Genomic DNA, 5000 nt, shown 5'->3' with positions numbered 1-5000 from the left:
CGGAGCAAGATGAAGGAGAACAAGCTGGAGGAACAGTGGGGAACGATGGCAGAAAAGAACAAGAGGGCGAGAATCTGGCGGGTAATGAAGAAGAACAGGACGCTTTGGAGAGTCAGGAGGAACAGGACGAGATGGAGGAAGAACAAAGGGGGGTCAATAAACCAGTTGGAGAAAAGGGGACAACAAGAAGACGTCTGTTAAAGGTAGAACAAAACAATGAACAAGCTAAAAGAAGACATGTGATGAAAACAGACACTGGGGGTACAGGAATAAAGGGAGGGGAGGGGGATCAAAATAGATTTGAGGTATTGTCAGGGATGGGTGACGAAGTAGGGTGAGGAAGGAGGGATGGGCTCTTTTTTGTATGTTTTTGAGTATTGCAACCATTAATGTTCGCGGGTTATTAGATCAAGGGAAATTTGAAAGGTTGAAAGAAGTTTGTAAAAGAGCAAATGTGCTAATGATTCAAGAAACAAATTGGAGAGATGAGGTAATGACTGAGTTCAAAAGGAAATGGAAAGGGGATGTTTTATGCAACCACGGAGATGGAAGAAAAGGGAGAGGGGTAGCAATCTTAGTTAAAAAAGGTGTGTGTGAGGAGGTACGAGAGGTGTATAATGATGAAGAGGGGAAGTGTCTGGCTGTGGAAGTAGAGGATGGTGGGGAAAAAGTAATTTTATGTAATGTACATGCTCCTGTTGTAGAAAAGGAAAAAGTTGACTTCTTTAAGAAATTGGGGACTAGTATGGGAAAATGGAAGAGGTTTGTAATAATTGGAGATTTTAATACAGTTTTTAGCAAGATGGATTTAGCAGAGGGTATGGTCTTTAAATCAGATGTAGGGAGGAAAGAGCTGAAGAATATAATGGAAGAAAATGATTTAGTGGATATATGGAGAGAAAGAAATGAAGGTATCAGAGAATTCTCGAGAGAACAAGTGGTTAAAAATTTTATGTGTGCAAGCAGAATAGATTTTGCAATATGTAAAAACGATGTTATGAATTTGGTGGATAATATTTATTACAAAAAAAACGGCATTAAGTGATCATAAAGTTGTATGGGTGCAGATTGATTTGAGTGGAATGAAGAGAGGGCCAGGGTTATGGATTCTAAATACGGAATTTCTAAAGGAAGTTAGTTTTAAAAAAGGTGTAGAAGAACTAATAAAGGAAGAACAGAAAGATCAATTGTACAAAGAAGAGAAACGAATATGGTGGGATAATGTTAAATATAGAATTGGGAAATATGCAAAAAACTTTGGAAAAATGGTGAAGAGGGCAAGGAATTTTGAAGAAAATGAAATAAGAAAGGAGTTGAAAGATATTCTGAATGAGGGAGGGGGAAATGTGGAAAGAATTTTAGTATTAGAAAAAAAGCTTAAGGAAATAGAAGAAAGACAATTTAGAGGGGAGGTGATAAGAAGCAGAGCAAAATATGAAGTAGAAGGGGAAAAATGCACAAAGTTTTTCTTTAATCTTGAAAAAAGTAGACAGAGAGAAGGAATGATTAAGGAGATTAAAAGAGAAAGTGGTGAGATGGTAAAAGAAACGGAAGAGATTTTAAAAGAAATAACAGAATTTTATAAGACGCTGTTTAGCAAAGGAAAAATTGAAAAAACAGAAAAAGAATTTTTGATGGGGAAAATAAAGAAAAAATTAGATCTGGATGATAAAAAATTGAGTGATGAGGAGATAAGAAAAGAAGAAATTGAATGTGCCATAATGCAATTGAATAATGGGAAAAGTCCTGGAAGAGATGGGCTGTCAGGGGAGTTCTACAAACATTTTAAGGAAGTGTTAACACCAATTTTAAAGGAAGTGTATGATGAGATATTTAAAAAGGAAGAAACAAGTCATTTTATGGGGATTGGGGTAATCAAATTAATTTTTAAGAAGAGAGGAGATAAGAATGATTTGAAAAACTATAGGCCAATAACCATGCTAAATACAGACTATAAAATTTTAGCAAAGATATTAGCAAACCGTTTGAAGAAAATCTTACCAAACATTATTGAAACAAACCAGGCGTACGCTATCGAAGGAAGAGATATTACAGACACAGTGTGTAGTATAAGAGATGTAGTGAGCTATATGGTGGAGAGAAAGAAAAAGGGTTATGTTATAAGTTTAGATTTAGAAAAAGCCTTCGACAGAGTCGAGCATGAATTCATGTTTGCAATTCTAGAAAAGTTTGATTTTGGGCAGAATTTTATAAAATGGTTGCAGATTTTATATAAGGGGGCGAAAAGCCAAATAAAATGTAATGGGTTTTTAACTGAAACTTTCAGTGTTTCAAGGTCTATAAGACAGGGCTGTCCTTTGTCAGCCCAATTATATAGTTTAGTGGCAGAATCCCTGGGGCTAGCAATAAGGGAGGAAAGGGAAATCAAAGGAGTGGTTTTAAGAGAAAATGAAGAATTACAAAAAGTATATCAATACGCAGACGACACAACACTAATAGTAAAGGATGTCAGAAGTGTTAAAAAAGCAATGGAAATATTAGAAAGGTACTGCAAAGGATCAGGGGCCAAAATTAACATACAGAAAACAGTTTATATGAATATAGGAGATGGGTGTTACAGATCCCTTGTTCCCCTGGACTCCATTTCCCAAGATCCTCCTGTTCTCCACACCTGCACCCACTTCCTCGTCATCTCCCCATCTTCACGGATCACCTGCACCTGGACTCTCTCATTAGCACACCCTTTATAATGCACTCACCCCCTGCACTCCTTGTCTGTCCTGAATGTTAGTTTGATGTGTTGATGTGTGTATCCTCGCTACTATTGTGAATAAACGCTCTACTTTGTGGATATCTGCTACCGACTCATCTCTACCACACCAGCTCGTAACAGAAGGACAGACCCAAACCGCTGGATATCCACAAGCCAACAGATGGGGTTATTTCTGATTCCTGTGGCTCCAGCTCCCCCACAGCCTCTCACGCCGACATCAGCGGCTGACCAGCTCATCAGCATCTTCCAGGTGGGACGTTCGCTGGAGAGGTATGTGGAGGAGTTTGTTGAGTTGGCTTATTTGACAAACTGGTCGGATGCTCGGTTGATCGCCCTGTTTTTGGATGGACTGGACGAGGACACTATCCGTTTTGAAGAACCTGTCGATTATGTTTCCTTAACTGATGCTATAAATTTAGTTTTGTATTTAAATTGCTCCAATTTCTTGGTCCAAGAGGTTCAGGATATGTGTCCATCTCGTCCAGTTCCCCCCGAAACAGAGGTGGCCAGGCCAGTTTGTCAAGCTCCATCTTCCTCCACATACCCCTCCAGGGAATGTTTCCCCTGTGTCCTGCCGGGCCCACAAATCTCCTCTGGGCCCGGTACATCCAAAAGGAGGAAGAGGAAGAAGGGCGAGCGCTCTCCAGTCTCCTGCGAGCCAGTCTCTCCAGTCTCTCCAGAGCCCGCTCCAGTCTCTCCAGAGCCCGCTCCAGTCTCTCCAGAGCCCGCTCCAGTCTCTCCAGAGCCCGCTCCTGTATCTCCAGAGCCCGCTCCTGTATCTCCAGAGCCCGCTCCTGTATCTCCAGAGCCCGCTCCAACCCTGTGCGAGCCGCCAGATCTGGACTGGCTTATTGACTTTTTGAACGAGCCCTCAGCTCCAGCCGCCGCCTACGAGCCCTCAGCTCCAGCCGCCGCCTACGAGCCCTCAGCTCCAGCCGCCGCCTACGAGCCCTCAGCTCCAGCCGCCGCCTACGAGCCCTCAGCTCCAGCCGCCGCCTACGAGCCCTCAGCTCCAGCCGCCGCCTACGAGCCCTCAGCTCCAGCCGCCGCCTACGAGCCCTCAGCTCCAGCCGCCGCCTACGAGCCCTCAGCTCCAGCCGCCGCCTACGAGCCCTCAGCTCCAGCCGCCGCCTACGAGCCCTCAGCTCCAGCCGCCGCCGCCGAGCCCGCCGCTCCAGCCGCCGCCGCCGAGCCAAGTTCTCCAGTCTCCGCCGCCGAGCCAAGTTCTCCAGTCTCCGCCGCCGAGCCAAGTTCTCCAGTCTCCGCCGCCGAGCCAAGTTCTCCAGTCTCCGCCGCCGAGCCAAGTTCTCCAGTCTCCGCCGCCGAGCCAAGTTCTCCAGTCTCCGCCGCCGAGCCAAGTTCTCCAGTCTCCGCCGCCGAGCCAAGTTCTCCAGTCTCCGCCGCCGAGCCAAGTTCTCCAGTCTCCGCCGCCGAGCCAAGTTCTCCAGTCTCCGCCGCCGAGCCAAGTTCTCCAGTCTCCGCCGCCGAGCCAAGTTCTCCATGCTCCACCGCCCTAAAGCCCACTCCTGCCCACAGAAACAATCCCTTCCTCAGACTTTTAAAGACTTGCCTTAAATTCCCCATGTATTTTTTGGGGGGGGGCCTAGTACCCGTTCCGGTACCTGTGGGTGGGGAACTCCTGGGCGGGGGTTCGGAAGCGCCAGAGCCCACCAGGGCTCCTGACCCTCCATGGCAGCCCGCTGCACCTGACCCTCCATGGCAGCCCGCTGCACCTGACCCGCCGTGGCAGCCCGCTGCACCTGACCCTCCATGGCAGCCCGCTGCACCTGACCCTCCATGGCAGCCCGCTGCACCTGACCCTCCATGGCAGCCCGCTGCACCTGACCCGCCGTGGCAGCCCGCTGCACCTGACCCGCCGTGGCAGCCCGCTGCACCTGACCCTCCGTGGCAGCCCGCTGCACCTGACCCGCCATGGCAGCCCACCAGGGCTCCTGACCCTCCATGGCAGCCCGCTGCACCTGACCCTCCATGGCAGCCCGCTGCACCTGACCCTCCATGGCAGCCCGCTGCACCTGACCCGCCGTGGCAGCCCGCTGCACCTGACCCGCCGTGGCAGCCCGCTGCACCTGACCCTCCGTGGCAGCCCGCTGCACCTGACCCGCCATGGCAGCCCACGGCTCCAGACCCACCATGGCTGTCCACGGCTCAAGACCTGCCATGGTTCATGGATCCGCCCTGGAGACCTCCGTTCCTGTCCGCTCCTCTCCCTGCACCTGCATGAGGTCTCCAGGGCGCCCGCCCCCCC

This window comes from Chanodichthys erythropterus, unplaced genomic scaffold (assembly GCF_024489055.1).
Source record: "Chanodichthys erythropterus isolate Z2021 unplaced genomic scaffold, ASM2448905v1 ctg000270_np12, whole genome shotgun sequence".
Lineage (NCBI taxonomy): Eukaryota > Metazoa > Chordata > Actinopteri > Cypriniformes > Xenocyprididae > Chanodichthys > Chanodichthys erythropterus.
The sequence above is the reverse complement of the archived record's forward strand: the minus strand, read 5'-3'. Positions refer to the sequence as shown.